The 20,449-nt window shown below is 45.6% G+C and overlaps 1 protein-coding gene across 5 annotated transcripts in view; it reads left to right on the top strand.

Moving 5' to 3' along the window:
• NAV3 (neuron navigator 3) overlaps positions 1-20,449 on the top strand; it is a 1,326,128-nt gene that overhangs the window by 448,713 nt on the left and 856,966 nt on the right. The window lies entirely within an intron of this gene.

Raw genomic sequence — 20,449 nt, forward strand, 5'->3', positions numbered from 1 at the left:
CATGCTAGTAGAATTGGTTAGGATCAGATGTTTCCAATACAGAATCTGTGCTGCTCACCAACAACATATACTTTCCCAATTGCCTTGAATATGATATATGATAGTTTATTTATATAGTGCCTATACACAATGGACCTCATTACGAGTTGGGCGTAAAGGGATTTCCGGCACCGGTAAGGACACCGGTGCCGGTAATCCCTTTGCTCCCTATTCCGAGTTCCCTTAGCGGGTCCCTTCCCTTAACACCTGGTCTGACCAGGTGTTAAGGACGGGACCCGTTAAGGGACTTGAGAGCTAATAACGGTACCGCAAATTGCGTTACCGTTATTAGCTACTTCCCCATTCCCATTGAGCCCTATGGGGGCTGAAATAGGAATGGGGAATGGTTTTTTCAATGGGGAATTACCGGTCCCTCCAAGGTTGGAATGGACTGGTAAGTCCCTATTGAACCAGGTCGGACTCAGTACCGGTATGGGAGGTAGTCATGGCACAAATAGCGCCATGATTACCTCCATACTCGGAATGAGGCCCAATGTGTTTCAAAGTGTTTCAAGCCAAGGGAGGGAACAAGGGAAAATTCAATGGCATTCTTACAGGCCATGAAGGGTAAGGATGTGAAATTAACTATTGTACTGGTCTGACGACATATCAGATAGTGCAAGAGCTAAGACATAGATAAGGAAGGAAGGGGGAGAGTGGGAAGGAAATGGACACAGAGCGGCAACTACCGTACTAGGCCTGACAACATTTGTGGTAGAGCCGGTGAAAAACAGAGGTGAGGGAGAGGGGTGCAGAAAGGGAGGGGAAAAACAAAACAAGCGACTATCGTACTAGGCCTGATGACATTTCAGATAGTGCTGGAGGGGGGGACAAGTAAGGGGATGGTGGAGGAGACAGATGAGGTTGCTATCATACTAGGTCCAGGGACAATTCTGATAGAGTAAGTTCATTGAAGAAAGTAAGGCTAAGAGGGGAGGAGATAGGAAAAGGGAGAAAGGGTGTGGAGGAGAGGGGGCTTGCTATGTGGGCAAAAAGAGCGGCAAGCAAAAAGGCACCAGGTGGGCGGGGCTTGCTAAGTGGGGAAAAAGAGCAGCAACCAGGAAAGCACCAGGTGGGCGGGGCTTAGGCCAGTTGACCTAGACCCACTTGCACCTGCTCCTCATCTGCAAAGGAAAAGAGGCTGAAGGGCTCCTTAAGTAGGGGTGTAATACACGAGTCTTCCATGTGACAAGACCTATCCACTCGTTCAAACGTTCCTGCGAGTGAGGTGAAATGAGCTGCCTGCGATCTATGTTCAAATGTATATCACACTCCCTGGATATGATTGTTTCCGGCACACTGTTATTCATATCTGTAAGGCATGGGTGCACAACATACGTCCCGCGGGCCAGTTGCGGCCCGTCATGCTGTTTTGTCCGGCCAGCGAGGCACAAAAACTTTCCTAATGGAGGGCGGCCCGCAAGCAGCATCGGCCGCCCTCCATTAGGAAAGTCTTTTTTGTTGTCTTCCAGGCCGGACAAAACACTGGCCGTCATTGGCTCAGCACACACGCACCACGTCGCTCCTACGAGCCACGTAGTGCGTGTGTGCTGCACCAATGGAGGGCCAGCACTACGGCTGGCGTGGCCAGTAAGGCTTGATGCCAGAAGGCATTTCAGCCTTGCTTGCCACGCCAGCCGTAGTACGATTCCACTTACCTCGCCAGCGTTCCAGCTTACCTGCCTTCCAGCACGTCTCCGGTAAGTGGTCTGTGTGTTTGTGTTTGTGTGTCGGGTCTGTTCTGCTGTATGTTTGTGTTGTGTATGTTGAGATGGGGGGGTGGGGGAGTGTGTCGGATGTGTATGAATGTTTGTTTTTGAGTGTTTGTGTTGTGTATGTTGAGATGGGGAGTGGGGGGTGTGTCGGATGTGTATGAATGTTTGTTTTTGAGTGTTTGTGTTGTGTATGTTGAGATGGGGGTGGGGGCATGTCAGATGTGTATGAATGTTTGTTTTTGAGTGTTTGTGTTGTGTATATTGAGATGGGGTGGGGCGGCGTTTCGGATGTGTATGAATGTTTGTTTTTGAGTGTTTGTGTTGTGTATGTTGAGATGGGGAGGTGGGGGGTGTCGGATGTGCATGAATGTTTGTTTTTGAATGTTCGTGTTGTGTATGTTGAGATGCATGTATGGGCGCATGCTTCAGAGTTTGTGTGCTGAGTTGGGGGGTTTGGGTCTGTATGGGTGCATGCTTGAGAGCGTGTGTGCTGAGCTGGGGGGTGGGGGATTCGGGTCTGTATGGGTTCATGGTGTATGCTTGAGAGTGTGTGCTGAATTGGGGGGGTGGGGGGTTCGGGTCTGTATGGGTGCATGTTTGAGAGTGTGTGTGCTGAGTTGGGGGATGGGGGGTTCGGGTCTGTATGGGTGCATGGTGTATGCTTGAGAGTGTGTGCTGATTTGGGGGTGTGGTTTCGGGTCTGTATGGGTGCATGTTTGAGAGTGTGTGTGCTGAGTTGGGGGGTGGGGGGTAAGTGTCTTTATGGGTGCATGGTGTATGCTTGAGAGTGTGTGCTGATTTGGGGGGTGGGGGGTTCATTTCTGTATGGGTGCATGTTTGAGAGTGTGTGCTGAGTTGGGGGGTGGGGGTTCAGGTCTGTATGGGTGCATGTTTGAGAGTGTGCTGATTTGGGGGGTGGGGGGTTTGTGTCTGTATGGGTGCATGTTTGAGTGTGTGTGTGCTGAGTTGGGGGTTCGGGTCTGTATTGGTGCATGGTGTATGCTTGAGAGTGTGTTTGCTGAGTTGGGGGTGTGGGGGTTTCGGGTGTGCATGAATGTTTATTTTAGTATGTTTGTGTTGTGCATGTTGAGATGTATGTATGGGTGCATGCTTCAGAGTTTGTGTGCTGAGTTGGGGGGTTTGGGTCTGTATGGGTGCATGTTTGATGGTGTGTGTGCTGAGTTGGGGGGTGGGGGGTTTGGGTCTGTATGGGTGCATGCTTGAGTGTGTTTGGGACATAGTGTTTGGTTGGGGGTGAGGGGGCCATGGGGCATAGTGTTTGGTTGGGGGTGAGGGGGCCATGGGGCATAGTGTTTGCTTGGGGGTGAGGGACAGGGGGCATAGTGTTTGGTTGGGGGTGGGAGCCATGGGGCATAGTGTTTGGTTGAGGGTGGGAGCCATGGGGCATAGTGTTTGGTTGGGGGTGAAGGGGCCATGGGGCATAGTGTTTGGTTGGGGGTGAGGGACAGGGGGCATAGTGTTTGCTTGGGGGGTGAGGGACGGGGCATAGTGTTTGGTTGGGGTGGGAGCCATGGGGCATAGTGTTTGGTTGGGGATGAAGGGGCCATGGGGCATAGTGTTTGGTTGGGGGTGAGGGGGCCATGGGGCATAGTGTTTGGTTGGGGGTGACGGACAGGGGGCATAGTGTTTGGTTGGGGGTGGGAGCCATGGGGCATAGTGTTTGGTTGGGGGTGAGGGACGGGGGCACAGTGTTTGCTTGGGGTGTGAGGGACAGGGGGCATAGTGTTTGTTTGGGGGTGGGAGCCATGGGGCATAGTGTTTGGTTGGGGGTGAAGGGGCCATGGGGCATAGTGTTTGGTTGGGGGTGAGGGACAGGGGGCATAGTGTTTGGTTGGGGGTGAGGGGTGGGGGCATAGTGTTTGCTTGGGGGTGAGGGACAGGGGCATAGTGTTTGGTTTGGGGTGGGAGCCATGGGGCATAGTGTTTGGTTGGGGGTGAGGGACAGGGGGCATAGTGTTTGGTTGGGGGTGGGAGCCATGGGGCATAGTGTTTGGTTGGGGGTGAGGGACAGGGGGCATAGTGTTTGCTTGGGGGGTGAGGGACATGGGGCATAGTGTTTGGTTGGGGGTGAGGGGGCCATGGGGTACAGTGTTTGGTTGGGGTGAGGGGGCCATGGGGCATAGTGTTTGGTTGTGGGTGAGGGGGCCATGGGGCATAGTGTTGCACTCCAAGAGTGAACTCAATAATAAAGCTAAAACAGGCACAGTTAGGAGATGTACATCCTTTGCTTTTTTGAGGAAACCTGACTCAACGAAGGCCATACTCCTCTTGGGCAACCCAAACAGCAAACTATAGCAGTCCAAAATAACGGAATGTCCAATCAAGGGTCAATAAAATATATATAATTTAATTAAACATCCGATATACAATAACTAAATCGAAATAAATGATAACAATGGAAGATGTGTAGTACAAATGTAAGTTTGAAATGCAATACAAATCGTTGCCCCTCAAAAGCATATTCTTTTTCCATGTGTTTAATACAAATTGGGGGTTGAAAAAGCCTCCTGACATGTCCCGCCTACCACCCCGCCCACTTTTACTTTTCCGCCCACTATAGCCCTCATGTAAGGTACGTTCGGCCCTCTGTCAAAATCAGTTGTGCGCCCCTGGTGTAAGGGAACATAGACCAATAACAACTTGAATGTAAACACACTTTTTTGCATATGTCATGCCACTGTTAATCAAAATAGTATGTTCTATATACAATTACATTCTGTATGCCACCTTTGTCTGCTTTGCCAAATAATCATATATGTAAAGTAATAGCAGCAAATGATTACGCTCAACAGACTTCGTTTACAGAAAGACAATATTGCAACTAATTACGGTCACTCACACAATACATACACCATTTAATTAAAAACACTGTTTTACTTATGTGGTCGTAAAATCCATAAAATTCCCAAACAAGTCTTCCATTTTCGTCCATACCTGATAAAATACCAGATGTGTGGATGCAGAATCTGTGTTTAAACAATAATTCCAAAAGTCCTTAATTTTTATGCTATCATAATCATGGACTAGGTTTCCAAGAGAAGTCATTTAGAGGGGGCCCAATTGGGGACAACAGGTGAAAACATGACTTGCAGTATCCACGCTAGTGGGACACAAACATATGCGACAGTACCTGTCTTCAGCAGTTCCCCATCTGGCACCCCAAATGGCCCACAATGGTAATAGATTATCTGTCATATTATGGTCTGTGCTTTACTTATTGTTGTGGTTGCTAATATATGTTAATTCATGACAAGTTCCGATTTTAACTAAAACATAAAATAAATTAAATAAAAAATGTAAAATGAATATGAGGTTTCTGAAAGGAAAACGTGTTCTGTGTTGAATATGTTTGCTTGATGGCCACTGATGCTGCATTTAAATCACAGTGGATGTTGTTGTCTTGATCTATTCACTTTGCTAAGGCTTTGACTGGCTTATTGGGAAATGCCTGAAGGCTGACCAACAAGCCAGTTTGGGCTGTTTTTTTGGACCAACATGGCCTTTTTTTCGTGGGCTAATGTGAGCTAATTTGACCAATTATACAGGCACGTCGGCAAAAAAATTAAATATATCTAAATCCTGACTTGCTAATTGTGATAAGGCACAATGAGGCGTTCTGTAAGAGCCCACTAAAGGCACAGCATATCTCTGTTGGACTCTAGGCCAGTAAATGCACAGTATGGCATGCTCTGTCAGTCTATATGGCTGCATAATGATCTATCGCTGCTTTGTTCATTTAGACGTCTGTGCAATATAGAGATACTCTACTAAGCAATGAACACACGTTTAACTTTTGGTTCATAAAATTCAAAATAAACAGTGCGAGAGTTGATCAGGATTATCTAAATATGCTGTGTAATTTGTGGGTGCTGCTTTTAAGACCTGCTTACCTATGATCTGTGGAATGAATATGGGAAAGCCCAGGTAAGATGCATGAGAATGTAGCCAGCAAGACATGATCATCCATTGGTGATATAGTATGGCAATGTCTTGGCTAATGAATTTGTTCCCCACTGATTGTTGCTACATGAATAGATCAGTCGTCAGAGGAGATGCATCGTACTGATTTTCTATATGGTCCTCTAACCAAAGAACGACATTCTCTCCATCTTCAAATTAAATCTACTGATTGTAACTAGATCCAACAAATTATAATTAGAAATATAAGGCATGCGGGGTATATTTGTATGGCAACAATTAATTGCAGAGAGTTTGCCCCCTCCCAATCGAAGCACCACACCCATATACCTGTGGATATAATTCAATCCAGCTGTGAACCATATAACACCACTACTGTCCCTCACCCTTTAGCAATAGATAAGCCGAGAATCAGGCTGATGTGTAGAAAGAATGTATAGTTATTACGAAATAGTAAAATATATATTTGCACAAAATCACACAACATGCCAGCTTGCTCGGTGGCACAAAACAAAGCTTCCATATAAATAAGTAGAAAATAATTCACTTTTGTGGGTTAACTAAAAATCAAAGACCTATAGCACAATCACAATTGCCTGATTCATGGAACATTTTCCTATGGGATTGTGCCATTATAAAACACTTCCATGAATCAGGCCCATTGAGTTTTCATTTCAGGACAATGAAACACTTCAACTTCTTTTGGTCACTCACAAAATTCCCTTAACGTGAAAAGAATCATGCAGCACCTTGAAACATAACCAGATCATATGCTTGGCAATATACTTTACATGAAGTTTGATTGATTTAAATAACATGCAGCACTTTTCTATTGGTCATGCAAATTTCACACATTCAGTGCTCTTTATTTGTATCTCCCTGTGCACTTTGCCCTACTAACCGTGTTCTAGCACAACCGTTGTTTAATAACAAAACCCTTTTTATATAGAAGGAACCCTTTTTCCTTCACCACTATGCAATGAAGAATCTCCCTTCTACCAGGAGTAACCTTCCCACTGTCTGTAGAGGGTATGTTTTTAAATTTGTGACTTCACGCTATTTCATTTGGCAAGACACGTTTCTGGCACAGCACAAACCCAGATATTTCTTTTTCTATGGAAAGACCTCTGCTTTAAAGCAGGGTCAGGGGAATGGAGAAGAGTAGGGAATTTCATTTTTTATCCACCCCTCCACATTTGGGAATTTTGGGGTTGGTAAAAAGAAAATAGGAGTACACAATTACATTAACAGGCTATACGTGTATCCACACTGGAAGCAATGTTTTTGATTTTGAGCTTCAACAAAATCACCCTGTGTCATTTGGCTGCAGGAGAATTCATAAAATGATTACTTGATAAGAAAATGCTAGGGACATACTTTCATACCTCACTCGCTATATAGGGGAAATGTATTAACTCAAATAGATTGCCCAAATACTTGGTCATGTTGGACAAGTTTCCTTACAATGAACATCTTTGGGTTTTGTGCTCAGGAAAGGACATCACCTCATCAGTCATCTCACGGTAAAGGGCAGAGACCTGGTGAGACTCCAACATCAGTCATGGATAGCCTCCAGCATCCCTCTATTTGTCTCTCCATGTATGGATCCTAGCCTCTGACTCTTTCCATGGTTTCCTCCACCTCACAGGTAATGTCATTTCTCAGCTCTCCCTTTTTTTCCCATTGTGCATCCCCTTTTAAAATTTAAACTGCACCCACAATGTCTAAATGATTTAGTACCAGTCTATTAGCTTTTGATTTGAATTGGACCACTATGTTCCATCCCCATTACAATGATTGGTTCCTTTAGTTAATAGGCATCAATCTCTGGGAGTTATAACTTCACCCCCCTGAAATTGCATTTTGCCCCGCTTCAGTTATAACTTAAAACTCCAACATGCCATTTTCTTTTTAAATTACAAATAAGCATCACCAAATATATGAATGGGTCTGATCATGCCAGATTTAATGACATGTGCCTGGCTTTGGCATGATGTAACGCTCACCTGATTCCCGCAGAGGCGCCGGTCTTGACTGGGTGAATGCCGTATCTTCAAAGGTGATGTGTAACACACGGTTGGCTCTTTGGGCTGGACCTCTGTGCACTGTATGTCTGACTCGAAGAGTAAGATGTCTTAGGTAAGTGAACGCCGAGCTCTCCATCTGCCTCGGGGCAGGGTGCCGTAACCAGTTTCTTCACTGGATAAGGGTGCAGGCCTCTTGACCTCAGAGGACTGCTGTCCGTCGTTAACTGCACGAACGGTAAGTTCTGGGCACTTCAAATGTCTTAAAAGTCTTTTGTAATGATATCTCTTGTTTTGCAGGGTTCCGGCGATGGCGGATGGCGGGCTGATGAGAGTTGAGGATCGAACCCGCGTGAGGAATAGAAGCGCCTGGAAGCACGTAAGTAAGCGCTTGTAGCCTGCTTCACGATGCGCACTAACTGTCCCTTTTATCTTGCAGGTACAAGTTCGGAGCTTTAGAGAAGCTGAAGGGTGCTGGAATACCCACTGGATTCGGCGTGGGAAGGAGTAATGGCACGTGATAAATAAAGTTGCCCAATGTCTTTAAACGCACCTTCTTTTGTCTTTCAGATGCGGGATGCAGCGCCGAAGGCCTCCGGAGCGTGCGAAGAGCTGGTAAGCTTTTGTCTTTCAGATGCCGGAATGCAGTGCGAAGACCTCCGGAGCATGCGAAGAGTAGGTAAGCCTTTGTCTTTCAGATGCCGGAATGCAGCGCGAGGCGTTGGTGACAGCCGATGGACCAGGTAAGAGATGCGCTGCCACTGAAGACCGTAGTGCTAACCTGTTCTTTCTTTGTCTTTACAGGTGCTGCTGAAGACTGGATTCCAGGATGGTAAGCCTTTGTTCCCTTAGGCCCAGGATCAGAAGCAGAAGACACGATGAGCGTTCTGCTGCAGAGAATGCAGAGTAACACAAAGCAAGATTCATCCATCGGGTGTGGTTTAAATAGCCTCCTGTAGTGCTTAGGTGTCTCCTTCCACAGCCACGCCTAGGTAAGAAAAGAGTTCTTGCTTTCCAGAAGAGTTCCAGTGTTCTGAACCTAGGGAGTGGCTCCTGCCCCACCCAAAAGGAAAAGTAGTCCCAAACAGAAGAGGATCAGGGGTTCAACTGGCAGGTAAGTAAGCAGCATGGTCTGCTGCAGGTAAGTCCACCCAAGCATTATGAGCCCGGCGCTTCCAGCGCTGGGACTGGGCATCTTTATGAGCCTGGTGCCACTGGCGCCAGGACAGGGTCCAAAAGGTCCCAATTGGGACTGGCTGGCACTCAGAACCGGGGTTATGGGTCTGCTTCCAAGGGAGTCGGGCAAGTCCTGATCTTTTGGAAGCAGAGATCATGACAGCACCCCCCCTCAAGGCCCCTCCCAAACCGGGCTTCTCCGGGGGTTTGGGCTTGTTAGGAAATGTTCGATGAAATCTTTTGATTAGACGAGGCGCGTGGACATATTCTGCAGGTTCCCAGGATCTTTCTTGGGGACCGTAGCCTTTCCAGTCAATCAGGTAAAATAGTTTAGATTTGGAGATCTTGGAATCCAGGATGCTTTTGACTTCAAACTCGAGTTCTCCATCAACTAGAATAGGTTTTGGAGATGTAGTTAGTCGGGTTTGAGGTTGCACAGGTTTTAATAGAGAGACGTGGAAGACCGGATGTATCTTCATGTGAGGGGGCAAGTCCAACTTGACCGCTACTGGATTTACTATGGTAGTGATGGAATAGGGACCAAGGTATCTTGGGTTGAATGTGCGTGGTCCTTTTAGAGGTAGATATTTGGTGGATAACCAGACTTGATCTCCTACTTGATATTGGGGGGCTTCCTTCCGATGTTCGTCTGCTCCTTTCTTGTATTGTTCTTTAGCCCTTTGAAGGTGAGAAACGGCTTCCTTAAAGGCTTGGGTGATTGTAGAATGCAGGTGGTCTACTGCTGGTGTTCCAAGATCTTGGAGTGGATCCAACTCCGAGGTTCGAGGGTGACTACCGTATAAAAGAAAAAACGGGGTCTTCCCAGTTCCTGAGTGGACAGAGTTATTGTAGGCATATTCGGCTATCCAAAGGATATCTTTCCAAGTTTTTTCAGTTTGTTGTAGCATGCAGCGCAAATACTGTTCCAGAGTTTGATTGGTCCTCTCGGTTTGTCCGTCGGTTTGAGGGTGGTGGCTGGTCGAAAGTCTCACATCAATTTGAGCCGACCGACAGCAACTTCGCCAAAAATGAGAAATAAATTGACTACCTCGATCCGAAATTAGAACTGAAGGAAAACCGTGCAGTCGGACGATGTTTTCGAGAAATTCTCGGGCCAGAGTTGCTGCTGTTGGTAAGCCTTTTAGTGGAATGAAATGCGCCATCTTGGAGAATAGGTCCACGATTACTAGGATCGTATTGTATCCGGAGCATGGAGGTAGATCGGTGATGAAGTCCATAGAAAGCGTATGCCAAGGGCGAGGCGGGATGTCAATAGGGCGTGAGAGGCCGGCTGGTTTTTCCTTTTGACTCTTGTTTTGGGCGCATACTCCACAGGACATTATAAAGTCTCTGATATCTTTTTTCCAAGACGGCCACCAGAAGTAGCGCTTGATCTTTTCCGAGGTCTTGGTCATACCGGGATGTCCTTCCATTAAAGAATCGTGATAACAAAAGATTACCTTTTTCTGTAAATCTGTGCTGGGTAGGTATAACCGTTCTTGGAAATATAATAGGTTGTCCTTCACCGTAAAGTCCTTTCCCTGCAGATGCCAATTCTGTATGTCTGCTGGAGTTACCAGTAGCCTGGCTTTATCCTTAACTTCCTCTATGGATTGTGTGGCGATTACACCTAGAATTCTTTGTTCGGGAATGATAGGTACAGGTTTAGGATTGATCAAATGTTCTTCCACTCCCATCCGAGAAAGGGCATCAGCTTTACCGTTTTTTGTACCAGGTCGATAGGTAATTATGAAGTCAAACTCGGCAAAGAATAGTGCCCAACGGAGTTGCCTAGAAGATTGAGCTTATGCGGTTTTCAAATATTGCAGGTTTCGGTGATCTGTAATCACAGTAACGGTGTGTCGGGCCCCCAGAAGATAATGCCGCCAAGCCTTAAAGGCGGACTTGATAGCTAGAAGTTCCTTATCAGTAATAGTGTAATTGATTTCAGGAGTCGAGAATTTGCGGGACCAAAATGCCACGGGATGCAACTGATTGGTTACTGGGTCCTTTTGTGATAGAACTGCCCCCATTGCAAGGCTCGAAGCATCGGTTTCAACGATGTAGGGGAGTTCTGGGCGAGGATGTTTTAAGATCGGTGCAGAGATAAATCTAGTCTTCAAATTCTGGAAAGCTTGTTCCGCCTCGGTAGACCGTTCAAAACGTTTGTTTTTCTTTAACAAGGCGGTGATGGGCTGGACTATTCGAGAGAATTCGGGGATAAACCTGCGGTAAAAGTTAGCGAAGCCTAACATGCTTTGAACACCTTTAACGGAGGATGGCGATGGCCATTTGAGAATTGCATCGACCTTCTTTGAATCCATACGCACTCCGCCAGGTGATAATATGAATCCCAAGAATTCAACTTCAGTCACGTTGAAAACACATTTTTCCAACTTAGCGAAAAGTTTGTGTTGACGCAATCTCTCGAGGACCATTTTCACGTGTTTCCGATGTTCAGTTTCCGATGAAGAATAAAGGAGGATGTCGTCAATGTAAACAACAACACACACATCTATGAGCTCTCTGAGGACATCGTTCATAAAATATTGAAAGGCGGCCGGGGCATTGCAAAGTCCGAAGGGCATGACCTGATATTCAAATAGCCCATACTTGGTGCGGAAGGCCGTCTTCCATTCATCGCCCTCTTTTACTCGTACCAAGTGGTAGGCTCCTCTAAGATCCAGCTTTGTATATATGCATGCTTTTCTGACTTGGTCCAGGAGTTCAGGGATCAAAGGTCACGGATATCTATTCTTAACAGTGATCTGGTTCAGGGCGCGATAATCTATACAAGTTCTAAGGTCCCCTTCTTTTTTTGGAACGAAGAACAAAGCTGAGGAAGCAGGGGACTTGGAAGGACGAATAAACCCATTCGCTAGGTATTGATCCAGGCATTGTCGGAGGTAAAGATTCTCAGGCTCGGTGAGGGCATAAATTCTACTACAAGGAGGAGTAGATCCAGGTATCAGGTCTATCTGGCAGTCATAAGACCTATGAGGAGGTAGAGAGTTAGCCTGATCCTTCCGGAAAACATCTTGGAATTCTAGGTATTCAGGAGGTAACTGGGGAGCCTCCGAGGAAATTGCTGCCAGTGCAACACCAGGTCGAGGGTGACAAGTAGAGACACATTCTGGAAACTGAACCGTTCTTGCTCGCCAATCGATCTGAGGATTGTGCTTCTCTAACCAAGGAATTCCTAGAATAATCTGAAACTGAGGGGCCTTGATCACATCGAACACGATCTTCTCATGGTGTCCATCTTGACTTACTAGCGTCACTTCTTGGGTGGTATGCATTACTGGTCCGGAGGCTATCTCCGTACCATCCACCGTAGTAATGACGTCCTTTACAGCCTTTGGACAAAGAGTCAGATTCATCCTCAAAACCATTTCATGATCCACATAATTGCCGATGGCACCGCTGTCGACGTAAGCTTCAATCGCATGTAATCGATCCGGATGTTCAGGGCTAATGAGGACCATAGGTATCACGAAATGCGAGGTCACGGAACTGGTTTTAACGCTCGGCAAGAGGACCTCTATTCTTGTCGGGTGAGGTCGTTTCCCTGTTCAGAGTTTGTGACCCTGGTAACTGCAGCTCCTACTGCCTTCTTGGCTGGTTTCACCGGACAGTCTCGAAGAAAGTGCCCCGAGTTTCCGCAATAGAGGCATAATTGCAGCTGTTTTCTCCTTTCCCGCTCCTTTTGTGTTAGTGGTCCTTTCAGGCCCCCTATTTGCATGGGTTCCCCGGAGTCTACTCCTTTGGTAGGAGTTGGTGGTTTGGAAAATACTCGAGCATCAAACTTGGAACGATCGGCCTTCCTGTTCTGCAGTCTGTGGTCAATTTGAACGACTAAGTCAATATAGTCCGAACAGTCTTGCGGGGGATTCACTACTTGGGCTAACACATCTTTGAGCTCTCCACGTAGACCTCTATAAAACAGCGTAATCCTTTTGTCCTCAGGCCATCGAGTTTCCACTATCAGTCTGTTGAAAGACGCAATATAAGCCAAAAGGTCTTGATTACCCTGTCGCAATGAAAGGAGCTCATTGTCCAAGGCCTGCCCCTGTGAATGTCTTGCAAACAGTTTTTCCATACTGAGCTGAAAAGCTTGAAAATCATGGAGAACCGGATCATCTTGATTAACTAGAGGGATCGACCAGTCTGCCGCATTGCCACTAAGGTACGAAAGCACGAAAGCTACCTTAGCTTGATCAGTTGGAAAGGCTGTTGGCCGGCATAAGAAGTGCAACCGGCACTGATTAATAAATACTGCAAACCTCTTTGGGTCACCAGAAAATCATTCGGGCGGAGCCAGAGGTACATTCCCAGGTAGGTTGATCTGCACTGGGTTCGTAGAGGATGTTGAAGGAAGATTTGCCCCTGATGCGGGTAACGGAGTTTGTCCGGCTTGTGACTGTAGCAATTGTCTAGCGAGATCGTCTGTTCGCTCCTTGGAAATAATCAGTTCCCTTCTTAGAGCATTCGTTTCCTGACGGGCTGCATGCACTTCTGCTCTTAGTTCCCCAAGTAACTGGGCTAGCTGGTCGGTATCCGAGGTTTCCATAGCGCCTGGGTGGGAGTTTTGCGGTAGGCTTTGTGTTCTGTAACGCTCACCTGATTCCCGCAGAGGCGCCGGTCTTGACTGGGTGAATGCCGTATCTTCAAAGGTGATGTGTAACACACGGTTGGCTCTTTGGGCTGGACCTCTGTGCACTGTATGTCTGACTCGAAGAGTAAGATGTCTTAGGTAAGTGAACGCCGAGCTCTCCATCTGCCTCGGGGCAGGGTGCCGTAACCAGTTTCTTCACTGGATAAGGGTGCAGGCCTCTTGACCTCAGAGGACTGCTGTCCGTCGTTAACTGCACGAACGGTAAGTTCTGGGCACTTCAAATGTCTTAAAAGTCTTTTGTAATGATATCTCTTGTTTTGCAGGGTTCCGGCGATGGCGGATGGCGGGCTGATGAGAGTTGAGGATCGAACCCGCGTGAGGAATAGAAGCGCCTGGAAGCACGTAAGTAAGCGCTTGTAGCCTGCTTCACGATGCACACTAACTGTCCCTTTTATCTTGCAGGTACAAGTTCGGAGCTTTAGAGAAGCTGAAGGGTGCTGGAATACCCACTGGATTCGGCGTGGGAAGGAGTAATGGCACGTGAGTAATAAAGTTGCCCAATGTCTTTAAACGCACCTTCTTTTGTCTTTCAGATGCGGGATGCAGCGCCGAAGGCCTCCGGAGCGTGCGAAGAGCTGGTAAGCTTTTGTCTTTCAGATGCCGGAATGCAGTGCGAAGACCTCCGGAGCATGCGAAGAGTAGGTAAGCCTTTGTCTTTCAGATGCCGGAATGCAGCGCGAGGCGTTGGTGACAGCCGATGGACCAGGTAAGAGATGTGCTGCCACTGAAGATCGTAGTGCTAACCTGTTCTTTCTTTGTCTTTACAGGTGCTGCTGAAGACTGGATTCCAGGATGGTAAGCCTTTGTTCCCTTAGGCCCAGGATCAGAAGCAGAAGACACGATGAGCGTTCTGCTGCAGAGAATGCAGAATAACACAAAGCAAGATTCATCCATCGGGTGTGGTTTAAATAGCCTCCTGTAGTGCTTAGGTGTCTCCTTCCACAGCCACGCCTAGGTAAGAAAAGAGTTCCTGCTTTCCAGAAGAGTTCCAGTGTTCTGAACCTAGGGAGTGGCTCCTGCCCCACCCAACAGGAAAAGTAGTCCCAAACAGAAGAGGATCAGGGGTTCAACTGGCAGGTAAGTAAGCAGCATGGTCTGCTGCAGGTAAGTCCACCCAAGCATCATGAGCCCGGCGATTCCAGCGCTGGGACTGGGCATCTTTATGAGCCTGGTGCCACTGGCGCCAGGACAGGGTCCAAAAGGTCCCAATTGGGACTGGCTGGCACTCGGAACCGGGGTTATGGGTCTGCTTCCAAGGGAGTCGGGCAAGTCCTGATCTTTTGGAAGCAGAGATCATGACACATGATCTTGCATGTGCGAATGGCAGATGTTTGTATTTTACCCAATCAGGACAAAGGTCAGTGTCACAAGATTTGATATACAGGTATCTAATTCAATAAGCTACGATCTACCTGAATCTTCACATTGAGACATTTTCTGGGAAGCTATCATCAGATTTTAGCTTGTAACTTTTTTTCCAAGGTTGAATTATTAGGAGAGTTGTTTAATTAGATGGATCTGTTCTTAAGCTGTTCATTAATATTAATATCATTTCAGTGAGAGTTATGGTTCTGGGGCACATGGACAAAATATCCTCCATCTAAACCTATGCAATCTCTAATAACATGCATGATTTCTACTTCAATTAACCTCACATTTATTTTATTTAAGAAACTTCACATGCATCCTCAGCCATCTGTTCCTGACCCAGGCTGTTTTAAATCCAGTAACATTCTTGCAGAGTCAAAGACCTGGAGGTATATTCTTATCTTGCTGAACAGAGGAAGACCACCCCTCTGACTCAAGTGATGGTCTTCTTTAGGATGTCATCTGCCAGTCAGCCCACCGAGGGACCACAAATTGAATTTAATTCTTGAAGATTATTTAAAGTCCACAACTACTAGCTGGGTCTTTGTTTGCACAGTGGTCATAGGTTTTACCCTAATAAAACCTTACTCCTGCACAAACTCCACCCCTTTCTTATCTCTGTGAGCTTCAAAGAGATTTTCAAATAAAAGAAACAGGCAGGGCTTGGTAAGTGTAGGGGAAGGAATTTTGGCTAATCGCAGCTTCACTTCATACACAGAAAACTAGCAATTTTGGATAATGCAATTCCATTAGACATGGGGCCTGCTTTAATATTTGACCTCATACATATGCAGCTATCTCCTGCTCCATGCCACCAATGTCTTGCAATACAAACGACTGTTTGAATGCCGCCGCACGTTTGGAGCTGATGAATTCGCACACATGAGGCGATTGGTTTAGAAGTTACCCTGAGACGTGATAAGTGTGGCGAAGTGTAACTGCACACACCACTGGGTGTCTAATTAGCAACGTTTGGAGAACAAGTCCAACAATACAGACTCAAGTCCCTAATATAGGCTGGGTGCTGTGACCTGCGAATACCTGGCACAAAGAAATAAGAATATAAAGAAAAAAAAGACTTGATACGGCTAAGACTTAGCCGGTTGTGAAGCTCATGTCCATCCAGGATATTGTGCTAACCTGTTGGGGTATATGAAAGAGGTTTATACCTGCTCAAAAAGAAATTGTCTGTCCTGAAGAAGGCCGAGAAATCATTGGGTGTAGAGACACTACAGATAGTGCCTTAATCTCCAGAAGGGCCGAAACATGTCGACAATTGACAACCGACTCTTTAGAAATTGAAGTCGTGTATCGTTATATTGCTTAAGTGAATGAAGTCAGTTGATTTATCTAATTCACACCGCACAGATGATTAAGTTGATCATGCAGTGATGAATTGTAATTTACATTTGTATGCTCTCTATGATTTTAATAATTATTTCTAAATTTGTCTTAACAATACATTTATAATGGACTCATTTATGAATAGCAATTTTTAGTGTGTGTTCAAGTATGTATAAGCGACGTGGTTGTTTTGTATAAATAGCATGTGGTAGTTCAATTAATTTGGTAGTTCCAAAACAATAATGTTGTTTAGACATGTGCAATTGTTTCAGCAAATGGGAAGGTATTAATTATAGATGACATTACATATCACCAGCCCAACCTGGTTTGACAATGAGGGGGTAGTCAGGAGTCTCAATTTTGTACAGTGTATTGGAATACAAAATACATGTTTCTCCATCCTTATTCTCGCAGTTTCTTTTAAAACAATTTTGACAAGCCACCAGTTCCTTAATATGTGCCTTTGAAATTACTTCTGCCAATTGGAGTTTCATTTTCCATGTGTTCATTTCATTCCAGGTTGCAGAACAATATGATATAGTATGACATTTATAGCTTGCATGTACACATGTTTTTCTAGGTCCGACAAGACAAGGACGGCGAAACAGAGGGAGGACAAAACAATGATCTTTCCGGGCCTTATGCCATTCAGATCATGCAAGTGCAGGGAAGGGGAAGGGGAGAAGTGCGAAAAGGAGGGTGGATGGAGAAGTGCAGGTAATCAAAAGTGCAGCCTGGAGGTGGATAGTGCAGGTAATCAAAGTGCAGTCAATGGATGGCTCATAAGTGCAGATAGAGGGGAGTAGGGTTACAGATAGAGATCATAAGTGCTGAAGGAGCCAAGAGGAAATTCAGGGTTCAACTGGACATGCAGGGACTTGGGCACATGTACAGAAGGTGACCAGGTGACCAGTGTATGATACAGATGGGTCATCAGCAGGGGAGAGGCAGAAAGGAAGCAAAGAGAAAGCGGAAGCGAAGAGGAAGGTATTGAATTGCTTCCTGTTGGGTGTCCTGACCCACGTTTGAGCTATCATGCTGCAACATTTGGTGCTGTGGGCTTAGAAAATCCAAGATGGCCAAGAAGCCCACATGTACGCCAGAATAGGAAAACATCATGATGGCCAGAACTTCCTAGGAAATGCACAGTGAAATGCATGAAGAATAGGCTGCCACCCATTTTTGCCTAGGTTGTGAGCACAGGAGGACACTGCCTAAAACCACCATTGGGCTACCCACACAGTTGCCTGAAACCATTGGGAATGGCAATGCTGATTGCCAAAAGCAACCTAGAACTGTGGGGAATTCATTTTCTTAAATCCCAAAAATGGTTGCATTACCAGTACTCACCACTATCAGAAAGCCGGCGTTTTAAAACCACCAGACTTTTGTGTAAAACTGAACAAATGAAACAAAACCAGACCAAGGAAAGACTTGCTAAGAGGTGGATACAATGTAAAACTATACTCTGAAATGACTTGGAGGAAGTAATTATTTAATGTGTATGTAAAAATCGTAATAGACTTAAAGTGTGGGACAAAAAGTGACATTTAGCTGAAACCTGGTTTAATGAACCTGAATTCTGCCTGACATCTACCCCTACAGGAGTTAAAACCTGCTCAGCCACTCTTCCCCTTGCCAAAAGGAGTTGTCACCTCTATGATTAGATTAGGGGTGGAGCAGCTACAGGGAGTTGAACAAAGGCCTGTCCTGGGCCCAGGCAGATGGTTTATTGGGGGGATCGTAAATGGCTTCCTTTTGAACAAAGCTCTTCCTTGACTCAGGCAGAAGTTATATTGTGGGCGTCGTAAAAGTGGCTTCCTCTTGGCAGAAACGGGGAGGGGCAGCCCCCTCTGATGACAGGCTGAGCTTAAAGAAAGTGGATAGACTGGTTTCTCCACCATGTGACCTGGGAAGACACACCCCTGTTGGCCAGAATATGATTTTAAGAAAGATGTATAACTCATGTTGCGGACTTGTCAAAATTAGCTAAATGATACCATAATTCTTGTGATTTTTCTGCCCACATTTTAAGAGGTTTTAGGACCCGGTGGTATGATCTGGGGGGTTTCTAGCGGAAAATAGGGTTTCACTCCAAATGTCTGCATGTTAAAAATCTGACACTTCATCAATTAATGTCCACACTCCTTGCGCACAGTGTGTAAATTTGGGTAAATGTCCGATATTGCAAAACCAGTTAAAAAGTGCAAAATGTTGCAATTTCTGAATGCAAGCCCCCAGGAAGAGCAGAGTTTGAACAGAGTATACCTCATGTGATATGTGATGGGTGCATGTAATTTTAAACAACTGTGTATCTGTGCAATATGTATTTGAATCAAATATAGATTTGTGGGCAAACTGACCAGGGGAGGATCCTCTGACCCATAAAGCCTACAGCATCACTCTGACTCACATTTCCTTCCCCAATCATGGGAGAGGGGAGAATTGGGCCAATGACAAGTAGAGAGGGGCAGGCTTAGCTAGGCCCAGGCACACACCCATTTTCAAAACACATAAAAAGAGACTGCTGGGACATGTAGAGACATTCAATTCTATTTGCTGCGGAGCATGCTGACCGACGACTTCACATCCAGAGATCCTACACTTAGACTTCCAAGCTAAACAGAGAATACAGAACTTTGAACCAAGAAGGCCCACTGCAAGCAAAAGTATTTGTCAGCAGGCCCAAAATCATTTGCAGACTATTCACAGCCTGGCTGAGCTGTTGATTCTGGGCTGAAACCCTGCGCCAGAAAGATCCAGAAGCAGTGCTGTAGCCCGAGAAAGCAGAGCAGTATCCAGAACCAGAGGCCAGAGATCCAGATTGACCGAGACCGCTGTGAGCAGAACCAGAGAGCTGACCCAGATCGCTGTGAAGTGCCGAGACCAGAACCGGAGTCCAGTCCAAAACCTGACCAGATCCGTGGCGAGGCCTATTTCAAAAATATATTGTGAGTACCTAGCAGAACTGTGCAGAACCAATCTCTTAGTTAAAATAATCTAATCCAAACTATTTTAATCTAACCAGAACTACCTCCTAGAAGTTGTCACTTGTCATTTTGTAAAGCTGCACCACTGTCACTTGTCAATTCTGCAGCTGCATAGCTGTCACTTGTCATTTTGAGTTTACTTAAAATCCGAAAAACTACCTTTATTTAATTGTCCGTATCTCTGGAACCGTTTGGGCTACACACTTGGTTTAACTTTCCTCTGCAACTTCCTACTCCTTATACTTTCTCCGCAATCAGGATTCACGCATTCGCAAATTTTGCAGCGATTTGCGATTTGGCCCGATTTCTTTACTTTTAAAAAGATAGCTGCTTTTGCCTGAACTGCTAAAATTTGTTTGCATCTTAAGAACCATCTCTGAATCATTGCTAAAGTGAGCCTGAATTCATCCCAAGTAGCTACCACTCCCCCTGAACCTCCTAAAGGGAATTAAAACCATTTTCAGCATATTTCTCACTTCTTTGCCATCACCTTTTAAAAGCATTTTGGGCCTGTGTTTCATACTTCTATCTGTGGTCTAAGCTTGCTGGGGTGAACTGAATTATATTTGATTGCATTGCTAAGAACTGTGTGTGTTACTTCCATTTCCATTTCCTTCCATTTCTTACATTGCATAGGGGAGGGGGGTGAATTGCCAGAGAAAAAGTGATTATATTATCTTTTGCTAAAATCATATCAAGTATTTCTGTACTGCATTTTATTCCTCATTGCTTTTCCCTTGAAACCATAAACGTATTTTTGCTACTTTATGCATCCTATACTAACTCCTCATTGATTATAAAGAAGTGTGCTAGTGCCAGATTACCCATTGTTGATCAACATCATATGTCTATTTGCACTATCAGATATTAATTTATTATAAAGTGTGATATATATATATATTGTTTAAATTCTCAAATAAACCTTTTAAACTTGCAAAACAGAACTACTTCTTGGCTCAGTGGGGTCAGGGGGATTCTAAGAGAGGGGTGTTATATAGGGGTAGTCATCCAGAACTCATGAACTGGACATAAAGATATATTAATAAGGGTTTCCATTCAGTATCCCAGACTAGGCATTGACTTAGCTGTAGTGTTGAATTGAATCCTCTTACAAAGTGGGGGCTCGAGCCGGGCGTCTGGGTTAGAACTATCACTTGTGCAGCTTAATACAGTGTGCTA

This window comes from Ambystoma mexicanum, chromosome 12 (assembly GCF_040938575.1).
Source record: "Ambystoma mexicanum isolate Mex_15411 chromosome 12, UKY_AmexF1_1, whole genome shotgun sequence".
Taxonomy (NCBI): domain Eukaryota; kingdom Metazoa; phylum Chordata; class Amphibia; order Caudata; family Ambystomatidae; genus Ambystoma; species Ambystoma mexicanum.